This window comes from Rhincodon typus, chromosome 11 (assembly GCF_021869965.1).
Source record: "Rhincodon typus isolate 14 chromosome 11, sRhiTyp1.1, whole genome shotgun sequence".
NCBI lineage: Eukaryota > Metazoa > Chordata > Chondrichthyes > Orectolobiformes > Rhincodontidae > Rhincodon > Rhincodon typus.
The window spans coordinates 57,794,655-57,814,698 of NC_063342.1; the positions used below are offsets into that span (position 1 = coordinate 57,794,655).

A 20,044-nucleotide genomic window follows, 5' to 3' on the forward strand; every position below is an offset into this window, starting at 1 on the left:
GGTAGCTCATTCCATCCAAATTCGCTACTTGGCCTCCTGGATGGTGTTCCAACTTGTAATTATACACACTTAGTATTAGAGCCCACCACTGAATTCGGCCTAAAGCTATGGGCAGCACTGCCTTGTCCTCTTTAAGTATACCTAGCAAGGGTTTGTGGTCCATTATTATTACAAAGTTACATCTGTAAAGGTATTCCAAATATAACTGCCAAACCTTCCTTCTCTATCTGGCTGTATTTACGTTCTGCATTAGCCAAAGTCCTGGATGCATACGCTATTAGGCGTTCCTCTCCATTGGGCCACCAATGAACTAATACAACCCTGATGCTGGAAAGGGAAGCATCTCATGTTAATACCAGATCTTGCTTAGGATCATAGTGTGCCAACACCTTTGAGGATAAAAGCTGTTTCTTCACTTCCCTGAAAGCTATGGTTTGGCTACGCGATCAATCGCAAGGCTGATCCTTTTTTAAGAGTTGATGCAAGGGTTCCAGGATGGAAGCTGGGTTATGTATGAAATTTCTGTAATGATTCACCAGCCCAAGGAAAGACCTGAGTTCTGGTACAGACATGGGTACTGAGGCATCTTCAGTCACCCTCACTTTATCTTCCAATGGGTGTAACCTAGTCTTGTCAACCGTGTAGCCTTAGTACGTCACTTAGGGATGCCTGGAACACACATTTTTCCCTTCTAAGGTGTACACTGACCTGGGAGAAACGTCTAAGGACTATGTCCAAGTTCTCTAAGTGCTTCTTATTGGTCTTCCCTGTCATTAGCACTCTAGCTAGATGATTGGCAACCTGGAGTGGATCTTGCAAAATGTTCTCCATCATCCACTGAAAAATTGCACAGGCTGACAATACCCCAAATGGTATGTCTCATATACTGGTACAAACCCTTATGGGTATTAATTGTAGCACTTCAGAGAGTCTACATCTAACTGCAATTGTAAGTAGACATGGCTCATGTCTAGCTTTGTGAAGGACAGCACCCTCTGCCTGCTATGGAGGGATTGGGTATTTATCCAGCTGCAAAAAGCAGTTCACTGTTGGTTTAAAATCGCCACAAAGGTGAACCCATAGCGCTTCACAATTGGTACGACAGGTGCTGCCCATTCTGCAAACTGGACTGGTTCGATGTTTCCTTCACTTCCCAGCCTTCTGATTTCTGCTTCTACTTTTGCTGTAAGGCAAAAGGCATTGGGTGGGCCTTGCAGAATTGTGGAATTGCTTCCTGGTCAGCATGCATGGTGGCCTTGTCTCCTTTGGTGGTCCCTAGACCTTCCTGAAAAACTTCCGGGTATTTCATTAGGACTTCACTCAGGCAACCATTTTCTAATTGAAAAACGTTGAGCCAATGTAGGTGAATCTGTTTCAACTAATTTCACTCCATCAAGTTTGAGCCTGCAATCAGTAATAACTGAACCAGCTGCTTCTCATAAGAGACTGGAAGCAAAGTTGTGGCCTTAATCTGTAAATGTTCCCCAGTATAGGTTCTCAGTTTAGCTGAGCTCTTGCGCAAACCTAAGGGTTGAAGTCCAGAGTGAATCTTGTTAAAGACTGGTTCTACGATCACTGAAACAGCCACGCCAGTATTGGCCTCCATTAGAACTGGGTGACCACTTAACCAGACGTACATTTTGATTGGTTCTGATCAAGATGTTAATAAGAAATTTAACTGTTCTAAAGCAGCTGTAGGTGGACTTTCCAGGGTCTGCATTCCCCTGGATACCAGCCTATGAGTTCACTTACTCAATATCAGTTTAGTGGGACTCTTTTAGCACCTTGAGTGCGCATTCCTGCAGCAATTACAATGGTTGGCTGGCCCGGACCCTGAAGAAAATTTTAACTGTTTGGCTGAAGCTTGGCTTTGTTTTGGAGTTTTGCTGTGGGCTGAACTGGAGTCTGTCTGTTCAGGATTTGTCCTGAGTGTGACTAGCAATTGCCTTCACACAAGTGATGTTCCCCAGGCTCAGTCAGACCGGTGAGGGTGTCCATTTCTATTGGAATACCGTGCAACTCATATCCTCCACTTGCTGCATTTTCCAATGATAAAGCCAGTTGTAGTGCCTGTTTGAAGTCCAGTTGTTTTTCAGCTAGTAATCCCACATACCAAACAGTCTATCAGCGTCTCGTAAAGGGTTAAACCAAAGTCATATGCTTCTGCCAGTTGATTTAACCTCATCAAAAATCCCATATGGATTCCCTTGTGTCTTGAATTGTTGACTAAAAATAACAGCGACTCAGAATTAAAGGAGATTTGGGATCATAATATTCCTTAACAATCTGTCAACTCTTGAAAGGTTTTAGTATCTGGTGCTTCAGGGAAAGTTAGGCTCCTAATAACTGTAAAAGCTATGGGTCCAAAAATTGTCAGGAGAATTACACATTGCTTTTCGTCTGCCCCAATGTCATTTGCTCAGAAAAAGCAGCACATTCTTTCCACATACTGAACCCAGTCCTCAACGGCAGGATTGAACGAGTCAAGCTTCCCAAATAATGGCATGATGCCAGAAATGCTTACCCGAACTAAAAGACAACTTTTGTGAGCGACTTTCTTCAGGAGCTTTACACTTGATGCCATTGAGATAAATCCACAGAGGCTGGTATCCCATCACCAAGTCACCCTTTGTTTACATGTGGAAAATCCTTAACACTGATCCAGCTCTATCAGAGACAGTTCTCAGTGGATACAGGATGTCTGACACTCCTGTTTGTATCTGTCAGCCTGACCTCCCTAATTGGACCAGATTAACAGCCCAAATCAGGAAACTCATATTCTCTGAGGCCCACCTGGCTGACCTCGTCACAGGTTTATTAATGAATTTCAGGGAAAGAAAGTCACATTTTCACCTGCTCTGGACAACATGTGACTCAAGCTAGCAATGTGGTTGACTCTGAAGTGGCCGAGCAAGCCGTTCAGTTTAACAATTACTAGAAAATCTCAAAAAAAGGAAACAAAACCAGACTGACCACCTGGCATTGAGCGCTAGACACCAGAAACAGTGACGGCAATCTCAGCACTGGCAACCCTGCAAAGTCCTCTTTACTAAAATCTGGGGGCTAATGCCAAAACTGGGAGGGCTGTCTCACAGACTCATCAGATGACTAGTTCCCCTCTGCCATTTCCATCATGAAATTAGAAGCTCATCATCAGACCACCACAAGTTCCAAGGAATTGCTGCATTTACAATGCCATAATGAATGAAAATTGCTGCAGGAAGCAATAGTACTTAATAGCTTAAATACTGTTTAAATTAGAAATTTCATGTTCCTAGGACCTGGCCCAGATAAGTAATAAGTTAAACAGTTAAATCTTATTTGTGCAGGTAGTGAATTGTTCTTTGAAATACTTTTTAAGAAAAATTTTACATTTACTTTTCTATTTTCGTACCTGTCTCTTTTCTCATTCTTTTCATTCAATCCTTTTATCCCTTTATCTGTCTCTTTGATCATAAATTGCCTAATTTCTTTCTCAATCTGTAAGTTTTATTGATTAAGGTTCCATCCTTCACAAAGTCCAGATGTCCTGTTAAGCTCCTCACACCATTCTCAACTTTCAGGGACTATCTGAGACACACACAGACAGATGCACGAGTGCACGCACACACACTCACATGCACACAGGTGCACACACAGATGCACGCGTGCGCGCGCACACACACACACACACACAGGTGCACACACAGATGCACACAAACACACACACATGCATGCTCACATAAACGCACAGTAAATAGAGGGTAAACAACATAGAAACAAAAGCTGTGAAATAATGTCTTCAGTGCAGCCTTTTAATCAGAATGGTTCACTATTCCTTCTGCAAAACACATATGTTGGATGCAAATGTTACATATTATGGAACAAAGTTAATGGCTTTAATATAATTATGGGATTTCTGCCAGCAATCTTTGCAACATTTGAGCTCTGACATCTTGAATTCTGACACTATCCCGATTATAGTGCGATGCCAATCTGTTAGTTTAGATATGAGGCAGCGAACAGTCAGAGCTCAAAGGCACTGAGCTTCGGCTATCGGAATGGAATGTCTCTTTGCTGTTGTTTATGATTAGTTTGTTATCCCTAACTAATCGAACCCTCAATACCACAATCCTTCTAACTCTTGAACTCAATTACAGTTATCTTAATTAACCTGCTTGGAAAAGGCTGTTGTGGTACAGTGGTAGTGTTCCTACCTCTAGGCTGGGAGATCTAAGTTCTAGTCCCACCTGCTCTAGTGGTGTGTAATAACATCCCTGAACAGGCTGATTGGGGAAATATTTCAACCTGCTTGGACATGCTAGGTCAAACTCTGGGGCTGGGTGAACTTTGAACCCAGAAATAGGAACGCGACTATTGCGCCACAGGATACTAATTACTTTAATCAACCTGTTTAGATCAGTTAAAAGAAACATTTATTAAATGGTCAGGAATTGTAATAAATCTGAGGAATGGGAAGGTTTTGGAACAGAGCAAGAAACTGCTAAGGAAAGGAAAAATAGAATATGAATGCATTCTAGCAAAAGCATAAAAAATGATTGTAAAAGCTTCTACAGGCACGTAAAAAATGTTTAGCTAAGATGAATGCGGGTCTACTAAAAGCAGAGTCAAGAGAATTTATAATGGGGAATAGAGAAATGCCAGTGAAGCTAAATGATTACTTTGTGTCTGTTTTCACTGAGGAGGGTAAAAGTAATCATAGCTTCCCTACAGTGTGGAAACAGGCCATTTGGCTCATCGAGTCCATATCAATCCTTCGAAGAGCATTCCATCTGGACCCATTATCCCCACCCTATCCCAATAACCCTGCATTTCCCATGGCTAATCCACTTAACCTATACATCCCTGGACACTATGGACAATTTAGCATGGCTAGTCCAGCTAACCTGCACATTTTAAGACTGTGGGAGGGAACCGGACCACCTAGAGGAAACCCACGCAGACACAAGGAGAATGTGCAAACTTCACACAGGCAATCGCCTGAGGGTGGAATTGAACCATGGCACTGTGAAGCAGCAGTGCTAGCCACTGAGCCACCATAATCCCCCAGAATTAGAGGCCCAAGTGACTAGGCAGAACAGGAGTTTACAGAAATTAGGATTAGCAAGAAAATATATGAAGAAATTAATGGGGCTGAAAGTTGATAAGTCTCCAGAATCTAGGAGTTCACATTCCAAAGGGTCAAAGGAGGCAGCTGATGAGATAATTACAACATTGATAACCATCTTCCAAAACTCCATAGATTCTGGAATGATTTCTGCAAATTAGAAGCTCCTAAATATTATCCCACTACATAAGGATACAAAGGAATAGACAGGGAATAACAGATACGTCAACTTCATATCAGTGTAGGAAAAATGAAGGAATCTATCATAAAGGATGTGATAGATGGACACTTGTATGAAAATGATCTGATTGGCCATATTCAGCATGGTTTTGCAAATGTGAATTCGTGTTTTACAAACTTGTGTGAATATTTTGAGGGTATAACTAACAAAATTGACAAAGGGGAGTTAATGATTGTCGTACATTTGGAGTTTCAGAAGGCTTTTGATGAGGCCCTCTGGAGATTAATAAGCAAAATTAAAGTATATGGAATAGTAGATAATGTACTGGAATGGACTAAGGATTGGCTAAAAGGCCGAAAACTGAGAGTATGAATGAATGTGCCCTTCTCACATTGACAACCTGTGACTAGTGGGATTCTGTAAGAATCAATCAATCAAAGCCAGCTGTTTACAATATGTATCCGTGATTTCGGTTTGGGGAGTAAGTATAATATTCATAAATTTGCAGATGACACAAAGTGAAGCAGAAATGTGCATTGTGAGGAAAATGTAAAAGCTTTTCAGGAGGATTTGGGCAGGCTAAGTGAGTGTGCAAGAATAAGGTAGATTGAATAAAACATAGAAAAAGCTGAGAATGTCCACTTTGATGGGAAGAACAGATGTGCAAAATATTGCTTAAATTTTGAAAGGTTAGACAGTGTAAATGCACAATGGGACTTTAGGTGTCCTTGTCAATATATCACTGAAGGCTAATATATAGGTGCAGTAAGCTATTGGGAAGGCGAAGGGAATGTTAGCCTTGATTACAATAGGATTTTAGTGAATAGTGAAGTTTTGCTTCAATTGTACAGGAACTTGGTCAGACTGCACCTAGAGTGCAGTGTATAGCTTTGGTCTCCTTTTCTCAGGAAAGATATTATTGCTAGAAAAGGAGAAGTAAAAAGGTTCACTAGACTTGTTCTGGAATGGCAGGACTGGGATGGCAGGATTGTCCAGTGTAGAGAGATTGGGCAAACTGGGCCTGTATTCTCAAGAGTTTCAAAGAATCAGAGGTGATCTCATTGAAACATACAAGACACTTAAAGTGATAAACAGGGTAGATGCAGGTAAGATATTTCCACATGTTGGGGAGCCTTGAACCATGAGGAACAATTGAAAAATAAGGGAATGCCATTTAAGACAGAGATGAGGAGAAATTGTTTTACTCAGAGGCTGATGAATCTTTGGAATTCTCTACCTCAGTGAGCAGTGGAAGCTTAGTCTTTGACTAGGTTTAAACTTGAGGTTGATACATTTTTGGTTTTCAATGGGATATGGGACAGTGGATAAAAGGGCACTGAAGTGTTCAACCAGCCATGATTGTATTAAATGACAGAACAGTCTCAACGGGTTGAATAGTCTATTCTTCTTCCTATGTTATAACATAACTTCAGGGTAGGTGGGGCTTCACTCAGATCTTCTAATCCAGATGAAAGGATATTGGCACTCTGCCACAAATGCCCTAAAATGGAATTATAGAGTTAGAAGTCTCAGTCCATCAGCCATACTCAGAAATTAATCCAAGGAAACGTTATTTTTTATTCAGAGATGTATCAGGTTTTGTGGTCTGAACAGTTTGGATTCATTATGAGATATCACACTGATGGGATGGCATTGAGCTTTTGTGACACTTAACAATGAACATGTGAACAATTACACTGGCAATCTGTCTCAACCAGTCACCTATTATAGCACAGTTTAGTACTGAGTGAAAACATCTATTCCATCTTAACCAGCTTTAAGAGAGATATTCAAACATATCTGGACTTCCCTTCTTCCCTAATAGCCCTTCAATGTCTTCCCTTTCCAATACATAGCTATCTAACTTTCTCGAAAGTTATGAATGAACCTGCTCCCACCAACCTTTTGGGCACTGTTTTCCAATGTAATTCTGATCCCAATAAGTCTACGTACAAAGGTCAGATTTGTTTATGTCAGCTAGCTGTTTAACTTGACTGAAAGCATTTTCTCAGACTCACACTGCCTTGACATCTTGTACACTGGTGTTCATTAATAAAAAATGTCCAAATCTTGTCAGACTTATAGCTCAAAGAACATTTTGAAAGCCATTGAAGATTCAGTGTATGTAAACAACATATAAACAGATAATGCTGGAAATATTCAAAAGGTCAGGCAGCATCAGTGGAGAGAAAAACAGAGTTAGTAGGTGGGCATCTCAAAACCTATTCCTTTTAATTGTGTTAAAACCAGTCTCAAAGTTTCATGTCAATTACTCTTGATTTATTATTGTCACATGTACCGAGGTACATTGAATAGCATTGTTTTGCATGTGAACCAGACAAATCATATCTTACATAAGTACATCAGGGTAATAGAACAGAATGCAGAGTGTAGTGTTAACAGGATGCAGAAGATAATGTTATATTAATCATATTCTAACGCTTCCCTGGTACCCAATGGTGCTCTTGTAACTGACCTGAGCGCCTTATATACAAGACAGTACCTGATATCTTATTTTACAGTAACAAATCTGGTAGTCAAAACTGTAGGATCCCCTGTGTTATTATTGGAACAGGATAATTAGCTGGTATGTGTCCTTACAAGCGGGAGATACAGTTGGGTGAATTTTATGTGGTGAGAAGGTATATTTCCTTGCCCCACTCCACCCAAATCTCCACCTCCCCCCACACCCCCCAGAATCCACCGCTGGTGATACAGCGCCCAATAGCTGTCACACAGCGATAGTACACAAGGGGTGGGCTTAATGAAGTAAAAGTTGGACTTCTGTCCCACAGGAAATTCCACCAATCTGACTGACCGGTGGTTCTGTAGTTCCAGCAGCACCTGAACACAAATGTGAGCAGTGCTGGAATGACAAGAGGTCCCAGGGAGACCTGAAGAAGGATATAAGATTTCAGGAAAGCCTGGCCATTTTAGTTGGGCACCTTTTGAGTCACCGGTGAGATGGAGAGGGAGATGGGAGCATTGTCATGTTTTGAGGTCAGAGAGGAAGGCACAAAGAGAAAGGTGGGGTTCAGAGCTCCAAAGGTAATCCGTCTCCTTTGTCACTGATTTTAGTCTGTGCAGTGAAACTGGCCAGGTTTCTTGACTTTTCCCCACCTTGCCCAGCCACAATATTATTATGGTGGAGGTAGAACCTTAGTGGCAATCACTAGGCCTAAGGGTGGATGAGGTGCCTGAAGCCTTATCGAAACTGTGAAATATGGGGGAAACATTGTAAGTGGAGGGAAAACAGTGGGCTGCTGATCCACTATAGTTTACGTGTTCCACCCATCCCCACCTTCAAATATGCCACAGAAGGCAGCAAAATGCATGAAGTATGTATATACATTCAGGTCACAAAGGTCGACTGAGAAGCATTAGTGAGATAAGGCCAGATATGAATCATAACGTGCTGTATTCTATAGACAGTCAGTGAGATCAGTTGAATCAATTTCTAACTACTTAGTTAATCTCACTTTTCTCTCAGCTGAATGCGGTGAAAAGAATAAATGGTTATTAGTTAAAGGCTGTGGAGTAGTAAACAGTGATGTTTTTCATCAGGCCATTCCTGCAGGACATGGATTACAAGCAAGAGGGAGTTTTAAAATGATAATTTAGGTTTCATCGCAGACTTGGTAAAGCAGGAGTGTTTCTCTGTTCCTCATCAGGAATAAACAATAGAGCCTTTCTATCATCAGGCTTTCTAATACCCTCTCTAGTATTGTCTTATCCAATGTATTTAACAATGCCAAATGTCAATTAAAGTTCATTAAAGATTTAGTGCTGTAAGTAGTAAACAGAATTTACCCTGTAATAAAGTAACAATTCTAATTAAATTGTATTTTCCTAGCTAAGGTCTATTGGATTTCCTGTAAAATGTTCTTCAGATGGTGAAAAATATTTAATGGTCTACACTAGCAAAGCAAAATGGGCTGGTAGCTTGCTATGTACTGCCCCAATTATTTATTTCCCATTGAGGTGCGAAATATTGTCAGGATTTTTAACTTCAAACCAAATAGAAATCACATTGAGACTGTAAATGGTATCTTATGCAACTCCAGGGAGTAAGAAGGTGGGGATGGGAGAATGTGGGGGAAGGGAGCTGATTAACAGTGATGCCAAAATCCAGCTACCCCAACTCTGGGATTAAATCAAGAAACAGGTTCTCTGAAATTTAAAGTGGTTTGTTTTTTCCAATGGCAGGGTTTGGGAAGAGCTTTTGCGTGCAACTTGTATATGTCACACAAGCTCATTAAATAACTATCTAACTAGGATTTAGTGCCCCTTCCCGGTTAGGTTATCAGTAAGTGAGCATCACTTGCCTTCTGATTCCTGACTGCATATAAGTAGCATGCAGTGGGCACGGTAATGTAGCTTCAGCATTTCGAGTGAATAGTTGCTGCATTGTGCCCTTTGGGGAGTGTTGTTTGGAAAGGGGGGTATTAACAGACCAAAGTAGCAGACAGCAGAGAGGAAAGCCAAGGGAAGCAAACTGTCCAGGGCAGAGATACTGGACAATCAAGGCCGGGCATCTGAGGAAGAGAGACAGAGTGTTCATGAAGGGCAAAGGAGTGTGTCAAAGAAATGGAGACAGGGTCAAAAGACAAAAAAGAGAAGCAGACAAGGAGTTGCTGACAGTAAACCAGACAATAAATAAATGCTCAAAAGAAGCCAACAGCAAGTGTGAGTAGTTCTAACTAGGTTGGCTGTGCTGGGAGCAACCCATCCAGGCAAGACCTAGGGGTGTAGGGGTGGGTAATGAGATGGAACGAGGAGTTCGCTTTTCAAAATTGTTAAACTCAAAGTTATGTCCTGAAAGCTGTGAGGTACCTAATCTGAAGATGAGGTGTTGTTCCTCCAGCTTGTGCTGAGCTTTGCTGGACCACTGCAGCAGGCCTGAGACAGAAATGTTGACATGGGAACATAGTAGTGTGTTGAAGTGACAGGCAACTCGGCGTCATTATTATGGACAGAGCAGAGTTATTCAACAAAAATCAATCTGTGTTTTGTCTCCCCAGTATAGAGCAGACCACATTTTGAGCAGTGAATACAGTAGACCAGATTGAGTGAAGTGCAGGTAAATTGCTCACTTGGAAGATGTGTCTGGGCCCTTAGATGGTGAAGAGGGAGGAGGTAAATGGGTACTTATTACACCTTCTGTAGTTTCAAGGGAAGGTGCTGTGGGAGTGTGAGGAGTTGTTAGGAGTGGAGGAAGAATGAACCAGAGTGTCCCAGAGGGAATGGTCCCTATGGAATGCTGACAAGGGAGGGGAGGGGGAATATGTGTCAGCTGGTGGCATCCTGCTGGAGGTGGTAGAAACGGTAGCTTATGATCCCTTGGAGGGGTGAGGACTGGGGACCCTATCAGTGTTGAGCAAGGGAAGAGATCAGGTGAGGAGTGAAGTGTAGGAGAGAGTTAGACATGACTGAGGGCCCTGTCTACCAGAGTGTGAAGGAAACCTAGGTTCAGGAAAATGGAGCACATTTCTGAGGCCCCCTGCAGAAGATGGCATCATCATAGGTACAGATCGGGTAGAGACGCAGAAACTGGGAGAATGGAATGGAGTCTTTATGGAACATTCTGAAGAAGGGTCACTGGGCTCAAAACCCTCTACCGATGCTGCCAACCTGTTGAGTTTCTCCAGCAATTTCTGTTTTTGTTTGTTTCAGATTTCCAGCATCTGTAGTTGTTTGTTTTATCCAAGAGGAGAGTATCCAAGAGGAGAGTAGTGGTGGATGGTGATGGTTCAGGCCTTCTTTGAAGGAAGAAGTAGAAACCCCCAAGACCATCCTGATGGGGGATGAACATGTAAAGGGCTTGCATGTCCATGGTGAAGAGGAGGTGGCTGAAGCCAGCAAACTGGAAGTTTTGAAACAGATGTAAAGCGTCAGAAGAATCACGGATAAGTCCTGCAACGGTTTAAGAAAGCAGCTCACCCCCATCTTCTCCAGGGCAACTAGGGATGGGAAATAAATAGCCAGTCAGTAGTCAGTAATGCCCACATCCCACGTGAATAAAAGTAGAGCGGAAAGAGACTGGACATGGGAAGAAAATAAATCAAATCAAGTTTGTGAATTTTAGAAAGGAGATTGAAGCAGGTTGAATAGGTGGGATGTAGGAGGTGGGAGGCTTTGTGAGGAAGTTTCCAGATGACATGAGGTTAATGACTTCCCTGTACATAACCCCTGCTACCTGACCTTCCTGGTAATTACTGCCCTGCCCTTTGACATTCCTGGTAATTACCGCTCTGCTCCTTGACCTTCCTGGTAATTACCGCTCTGCCCCCTGATCTTCCTGGTAATTACTGCTCTGCCCCTTGACCTTCCTGATAATTATTACCCTGCCCCTTGACCTTCCTGGTAAATACTGCTCTGCCCCTGACTTTCCTGGCAATTACCACTCTGCCCCCTGATATCCCTGTGCATGACTATCTGGCTCTCTGACCTCTTTGTTCATGGTCACCTTACTCTCACCTTCCTGCTCTTGACCACCTGCCCTGTGACCTCGCTGTGCATGACCACACAACTTCTTGACCATTCTACCCCTGAGCTCCCTGCCCTCTGATGGCGTGTTGTATCATCCTCTCACTGCCCGATGTCTGACCAATCCTTTCTCAAGCAATGCTCCCATGAGCTGATGCTCTATAATCCTTAGCCCCAGTTCTTACAGTCCAGATTTTTCTACTTTACTTCGCTCTTACCTTTAGTATGTCTCAGACCTTCTGTTATAATGATGTTTTTCTGGAAATGGCACATGTCAACATTCCTTGCTTCTCTCTCTGGGGAGCATTGGAGAACACCCCCAGGTCAATCAAAACTTTTGAGCAGGCTCTTCAGCAGGATGCGTGAAGTCTCCTTAACTCTAGTTCATTAGGAATAGAGTGCATCTCAGTGCTTGAGCATATATTAATTACTAAGCTTTGTGTAGTAAATCTATTATGACAGATCCCTGCTTGTGTATCATTATCTCAGGGTTGATGAAGTGGAAATCCTTCATGTCACTTTGTGGTTTCTGATTGCAGGGTTGATTGCAAGATACCATCTTTGCACTCTGGAGCTGTCAGGAATCTGCAGAAATTTTATGCTGTCTGCATTTTCTCTGCTGTGTGGCCATGCCAAATCTGATGAGTTACGGAAAATGGCAGTGATTATCTCAAAGTACAGGCCAGTGCTGTCTGATACAGGCCCCCGTGGTTGCCTGAAATGATCCAGACTGGTAAATGTTGTGGGTCAGTGTGATCATCATTTACGCTGAAAGTGGAATGGGGCTTTAAGATTTAGCAGGTGACCCATCTCCTCTGCAGAGACACAGCTAGATCTCCAGCCAGCTCCCGTGAAAGCTGTACGCTCTCTGGGGTGTGGACTTGCACAGGAAGAGGTTGGGTGCTTTCTACTGCAATGGTGTTTAAGTCTCCACATCTACTGATTCTGGTTGTATTCCTTCTCCTCTACAAAAGTGACATCCAGAGTCAGCAAAAGAGGCAAGTTTATCTTTTTTTTCTGGTGCATTGGAAAACTGTTATCAGGAGTTACAGGAAGAGAAAATCTTCAATACTCCCTGGGACTGCAGATTTGTCTTATCCCCAGATGTCTGTGGGTGTACCTGAAAATCTTGACATAATTGTAAACTTATTCTAAAGCAAAGTACCTGGACAAAATTCATGTGCATTGATGAGCCTAAAAGATCAAGGAAAATTAGGGTGGAATGTAACAATGTACTCAATACACTAGTGCCTAATTTTCCTCAATCTTTTATGATGGGTATTTGTTTTATATCTCAGAGGCAAATACACAAAAATAAACTCGCATTCTATCATCAGAATAAGTGACTTGATAAAAATCCAAGACTTTGCAAATAGATGTCATTAAAATGATATATGTCAGAACTGCTACATTTAAAATGTAGTTAATTGCTTCAATACATTGAATAAATTCAAAGCTTCTTCTGGGTTAGCCTGAGGAATTTCCTGATTAAAGACAGTAACTCCAATTTAACCAATTTTATAGCACATCATTCTAGTTCTTCTAAGGAGGTTGGATTTTAGTTGTATAAAGGGGTGTGCAAAACTAGAGGGCATAAGTTTAAGGTGAGAGGGGAAAGATTTAAAAAGGACCTGAGGGATAACCTTTTCACACAGAGGGTGGTGCATGCATGGAATGAGCTGCCAGAGGAAGTGGTGGAGGTTGGTACAATTAAAACATTTAAAAGGCTTCTGGATGGGTACATGAATAGGAAGGGTTTAGAAGGATATGGACTAAATGCCGGCAAATGGGACTAGATTAAGTTAGGATATCTGACCAGTGAGTTTGACCTAAAGGTCTGTTTCTGTACTACACTATGACTCTATAATTATCAATATGTAATGGAGACCTGAGGCGCTCATCAGACTGAAGGAATCAAAGTGAATCCCTGAGTGCTCCGTAGATCATACATGACATAGAAACAAATGATTGCAACTAAACAACACGCAGGGTTGGTAAAATACAGAAGCTCTCACAAGTTTCAAATGCATCTCTATATTACTGAGAAAATTTCGGGGTCATTAGTCTCTGTACTTCTGAATTATTTTATTTAGATATACTATCTACATATAAGACAAAACTATGAATGAAGAGGGTAGCTCAGAGTAACTGCCAATTCTGATAAAGGTCATTCACCTGAAATATTCACTCTGTTTCTCTCTCCAAAACTGCTGCCGAACCTGATTATTTCCAACACTTTCTGTTTTTTATTTCAGAATTCCAGCATCTGCATCATTTTGCAATTGTTACAGTAATTAATAATTTGTTGATGAACAAGAAAGCCTGCAGTTGCCAGCTGGGTTAGTGGTTAGTCACTTGATGCATTCACATTACGATCTATTACAATTTCAGCTTATACTTTCAACACCTAACATTGTTAGTCCAAAAGAATGTTACTGATAAATACACAATAGCTCCACTATATTGTCTGTCTCTGAGGTAAAAGCTCTATAGATCTGAATGAGTTTGGAAATTCAGATCTTTGTGGGTGTTGTGAGTTGCCATTGGAATACGACTGAAAGCTGTTTATACAGAATCAGATGACTTACCTTTCAACCATCAATGATGGACCTTTCACTAATAGTCGGCATTGATTTGGAGTAATGGGAGGAAGCAGGATAAATAGGGGTCAGTGACACATGAGTAATTTACGAATCTCTGTTGGGAATGCCACACTCCACGAATCCTAACTGAATTGTAAATGCACTTAATATTCCTAAACAAAATCAAATCCTTAATTTAAGGTAGAAGTTGCTTTTGTTCACTGCTGTTGTTTTGTCATTAATCAGGCCTGTCCAGGGAAGCCTATGTCCAGAATTAGCTGTCGGTTCCTGTGCTACTTGTATCGAAGAATTTTGAAAGTCACGAATTGTAACCTGCTTTCCTGACTGCTCGATGTTCGGCATTTATTGCAACTCAGATTGTGTAACAGTTCAGTTGCACATTTCCCATTACCTGGCGTGTATATATGGTGAAACGTCTTCGACAGTAGCTCACAAGTTTAGTTTTAAATACATTATTTAGTTTTCAAATTGTCATTCTTAATTTTATATCTGCCCCTTTGCAGTACTTATTGAATGGATTTTTATACTCCATTGGTCACTGGCCAATCTACCTCACTCATCTGAACCTTGAACACTGGCATTTGGGCCACTCGTTAGTTCTCATTGTCCTTATTCTGTGGCTTGTTCAGTGGACCTGAAGCTCTGGGAAGGGCTTTGCTTGCATTGTTACCACAGCTGACTGCAGGCGGATTTTGGAATCTCAGGTTCCTCTGCTGCAACATGGAGCATTCTTTCAGATTTCACTTCTAATCTGCTGCTCCTGGGTTTGACTCATGATCACATCTAAGTTTTTAAAGCCATTGTAATTAGTCATTGTGACAGTGTAAAGAAATTTGAAAAGTATAAATCATTTTTACTTGTTGATCATCAGTGACAAAGATTGCATAACAAAGGAGCATGATATCAATGATTGCTTTGACATTTAATATTCCAACAGAATAGAAATTCCTCCCTTGCCCCTCCTAACCAATACCAGTTGGCTATTGTGTATATACGGATTTCTATAGTCAGTCTAATCTCTATGTGCAATATACGTATATAGAGGTTGCTTTGAAGATCCTCAAAAAGTGGAATGCAGGTTGTACCACCTTAATCTGACCCTTCTTAGTCCAGCTTCTGGTTTTCCCTGAGATCTATGATCATTGTATCAATCTGTATTTATATCACTTTTTGTTATTTCTTGTCAAGCCTTAGAGCTATCAAGTCATAGAGTCATACAGCACAAAAACAAATCCCGTGATCCAACTCCTCCATGCCAACCAGATTTCCCAAAACTAAACTAGACCCACTTGCCTGCGTCTAGCCTATATCCTTCCAAAGCTTTCCTGTTCATGTACTTATCCAAAAATGCCTTTTAAATGTTTTAACTCTATCTGCATCTACCACTTCCTCTGGCAGTTCATTCCACAGACAAACTGCCCTGCGTGAAAAGTTGCCCCTCAGGTCCCTTTTAAATCTTTCTCCTCTCACCTTAAAATTCTGCTCTCTAGTTTTGAACTCCCCTACCCTATTCATCTTATCTATACCCGTCATGATTTCATAAACCTCTATAAGGTTACTCCTCAACCTCCTGTGCATTAGATAATGCTTGCTACCTCTGACATTACCCTTTCCTGTAAGATGAATCACACCAGTTGTACAAAGTAGAGTATTCTTGTTCATTCACAAACTAAATAAAATCGATAAAAAGTCTCATTAAATTATTTTGTTTCAAAAAATTTAGTTTTCCAATCTTACACTTTTCGCTCTGTGCTGATGTGATCTGCAATCAACTAAAAATGTAACAGACTCAGAGCAGTTAGTGTTGATATTCCCTTCCGTCCTGGGGTAAGTGCCTTGCCACCATTTAGAACTGGGCCATAACAATAAAGCCACGACTGGCAACGTATGTAACAGTTACAAAATAATGATGTGTTATCCCAATTCTATCCGTTGTTCAAAATAGAAACATATTCTTAAGCTTCCGAAGCATTTTATTTTACACAGGCTGCATAAGGGGGTAATCAGCTAATTAGTAGAATTACAGAAGCTTAAAAAGATGATTAAGTACAAAGTACTTCCCCTTTCCAATGAGGACATACATCTTTTACACTGAAACATCCCTGAATAGGAGTGGAAAAGAATACAACAGCATAGATGATGGGTGCACTGTATTTAAAAGGAAATTTAAGTTTGACCAATGATTGAATATTAAAGAATGATTAAAATTCAGTTACCTTTTTAACTACTTTGGTCTTTGATAATGAGTTAATTCGTTTTGAATATGAATTCAAAACAAGTATGTCTTTTCTAGCGGTCTTCTTTCCTAGTTATTTACATGATGATGTAACTATTAGAACAAATATAAATAGAAAAGGTTTTCGAAAGCACATAACCATCATTCAGATGGAAAAACAACTTAGTAACTCCCATTTGCATGCCACACTCCACCATTTATTGCTACCCTAAATCTAACGTTGCAGTCCAATTGGAAAATCAATAATCTATTAGGGATGTGATTGATACCAGTCAAGGTGAGGTCTTTACTCTTAAAATGTTTGTGCATTGAATATACTTGACCTCCCATCGTCTCTGATTAGACAAAGGCCTGGTCCCAAGGCTGTTGGATTTGGGAGGCATGACCTTTAATCTTAAATTACCCAGTTTACTAAGAGTAGACGAACAATGGTAGTAAAATTAGCTGTGAAGTAAAACTTGTGTTATTCTATGCCAACAAGCACATTCTCCCAAACCTCAGGACTGAGCTTGAGTTGCAGAATCAGAAGGGCAGCAAGCTGTGTCCCCAAAGACAGAGAGGCAAAAACGAGCATAGAACTTGGATTTGGGTCACTCAGCATCTTAGGGCCTTTGGTCCCTCTACTTTGAGCAAGATGGGAGGAACTAAAGGAACACTGAAGAAATTATGGGAAGATGTATGTGGTCTACAAGTTATTGTTTCGGAGAATGCAAGTTCATGGGTAAAAATAAAAAAGGCGCAGCCCATCACAAAACATTAATAACAATGAGCGTTCTTCATTTCTCAAGCAAATTAATAATAGCTTAACTGTAAGAGGTGTCAACAATTCCTTCACCAAGCTATAGAGTGAGAAATGATTGACAGCATGTACAAAAAACCTTTGTTGGATATCAGTCACTAGAGCCTCTGCACTGATGAGATATGAGTAGGTTTTGATTCAACAATACAAAGGGCACATGGGATGTGGAAAGTCGTCAGAGATCTGGACAATATCGCTTCTTGACGCTCAGAAATTTTTATGTTGAGAGGGAATACATAAGATAGGATTTGGGTTTCACTGTAAAGTGGGAGTTAAATGGCATGAAGATAAATAGGAAATTTATGCAAAAGCATTGTACTCACTGAGGGAAATGCTGGTGAGGATGTAGCAAATAGTAGGAATAATATTATTGTGTGGATAATATTATAAAAGCAATGTGATGGCAAGGGAAATGTGCTACAGGAAGGAATTGTTCTTATGTGTAAAAACTGAACTGGCACACCTCCAAAACTGTGTGATGTGAACCCGTTAGTGGAACACCAGGCAAAAAAACAGGACGCTTTTTATGTGGACGCTGTTATTGAATTCTTTGTCAGGGCAACTCAGAAGGAATGGAGCCTCAGAGGTTGTAGAAGAGCAACAACAACAACTTGCATTTATGTGGAGCCTTTAATGTCACGCAAATTCCCAATGGTTCTTGTTGGGCAACACCTGTTATGCAGATATGTCAGGGTCAACACCTCCATTCATATACATAGTGCTTCAATGCCTGATAGTACAAGTGAGGATAATTCAACACACTAGGTGTGCCTTTGATCATCTGCTCCCTTCATAGGGCAGCGACAATTTTTGACCAAAAGCAAGATTGCATCTCTCAACACACCAACAAAAGTCAGTATCCTCAATGGAAGTACTGCAACACAGGAGGATATAATGCAGAAAATTTTGAAAAGAGAATCAGAAGTAATCAGCACTGTTAATAAAAATGCAGCATTTATGGTGTGTGATGAGGATCCAACAGGTACATGGCAAAGAACTACATACATCCCATGTGAGGACACAACAGCAAACTGTAGTGAATAGCTCTGTATATTTGTAAATCATTTTCATCTAGGGTTCTGTAAATGATCTTCAGGCCCTGAGTGACATATAAACTGCCTCATGCTTGTTTCTGACCCTCTTCACAAGTAAAAATCAGCTACTTTTAATATGGCATTCAGTACATTTTCAGTGGAAATCTGACAAGGCAGATCAGGATCTAAAGATGATTGCTCTAAACTTCTCAATACCTAAAAACTGACAGAGATGGTGTAGAACTTCTCCCGCATTATGCAGTGAACTGGAATTAAATATTCACTATTGCATTAGTCTGCCCTACGCCTTCCAATCATCAATGAGCAACACGTCCTCAGTTAGCTGTAAACAAGCCTTCAAAAATGGTATCAGAGATAGTAGGAACTGCAGATGCTGGAGAATCCGAGACAACAAGGTGCAGGGCTGGATGAACACAGCAGGCCAAGCAGCAACCGTCTGATGAATGCTTTGAATCAGAGTTGGAGTATGTTAACGCAAACAAATAATATTGTTCCCATTGTTCATCCCTTATATTCAAGGCTACATCTTCATTAAACTGAGCAAACAAAAATAGATTCTTCTCAAGTTCTTTAACATTCTGACCACCTTTGAGCAACAGAACTTGAACAGTGGTCAGACATGAAATTTATGTAGCACAGCACCACTTAATCTCAAAAGAAAAGCTCTGTTTCCCAACAAACTGAACAGGAAGTAAAGTCTCGTGCTGCCACAGAGATGATATAAGTAATCTTGGTGATTCTGCAGCCTGTGGGGCAGAATGATTTGGTTCTTCCTTGAACTTTAGGACTAACACTAGCATTTCAATTTAAACAATAGCTAATTAATCATATGTATTATGTACATATTGTTAGAGGAGTGTGTTTGTGTGTGTACATATATATATAAATGAGGTATTGTTCCTTTAGCAATCAGTGGAAATGTGCTGAGTTAATGCTGATAACAGGATAGAATTTCTAAAACAGAACACACGACCCACTCTAAGACATTTGAGGAGACAGTCCCTGTAACATGCTTAACAGTGACTTTCAACCTCACCTGAACCCCTGTTTATGCAGCAATTTTTTTTTCCACCTGCCGACAGCTGAGAATTTCCAGCCATGTAATTCTTTCCTCCCCTTTGTAACATTGTTGATTTGTGTAGTCACCAAGAAAAATCTGTTTGCCAGCTGTTTGGGAACCAGCCAAAGATTAAGCCTTGTAGTTTGAAGTCAATTCCCACTTTCATTTAGCAATTCCTACAGTGAAGCATTTTCCGGACCAGGCAGTGCTCCTAAACTGCTTGTCCTCTCACCCTTGCCACTTGAATACTCCATGCCGGCCTCCTCGCCTCTTTTATCCACTGTCACTGGAAAAGATACATTCTCGTCCAGACTGAATATCTGCCTGATTTAATAAATAATTTCAGCTAACAGCATTAGCCAAAGCATTTTCCCAGGAATTTCTCTTCTGTAGTGCACTGTCACTTAGTATTTATTGTGTGTTAGTTACTGTATCTTGTTAATTTACATTTAGATTTTATTTTATGAATTGTTGTCATGTGTAACATATTATGTGGAATAAACAGTCTGTTGTTGTG

General features: G+C 40.8%; 1 protein-coding gene across 1 annotated transcript in view; it reads right to left on the minus strand.

The window, feature by feature from the left end:
• Nucleotides 1-20,044, minus strand: part of arhgap31 (Rho GTPase activating protein 31) — a 96,091-nt gene that overhangs the window by 75,054 nt on the left and 993 nt on the right. The window lies entirely within an intron of this gene.